We start from the raw sequence: 241 nt of genomic DNA on the forward strand, positions 1-241 counted from the left end.
CAAAAATATATAATATAGATATAAATATGTCAGTTGTTGAATTACTGTTATATTTATTTCAGCTGTATTTATGGACATCATTATGGGGATATTAACACAACTAAATGCTTCTAATTACATCTTTATTAACTAATCAATTTTCACGGTCCAGTCTCACTACAGTCCTCAAGATTACCATTTCCTCACGCTGCTGACCGGGATAGGATGGCTGTCGACAAGAAGAACGTTTGTGTTATGAGTA

This window comes from Penaeus monodon, chromosome 23 (genome assembly GCF_015228065.2).
Source record: "Penaeus monodon isolate SGIC_2016 chromosome 23, NSTDA_Pmon_1, whole genome shotgun sequence".
Taxonomy (NCBI): Eukaryota; Metazoa; Arthropoda; class Malacostraca; order Decapoda; family Penaeidae; genus Penaeus; species Penaeus monodon.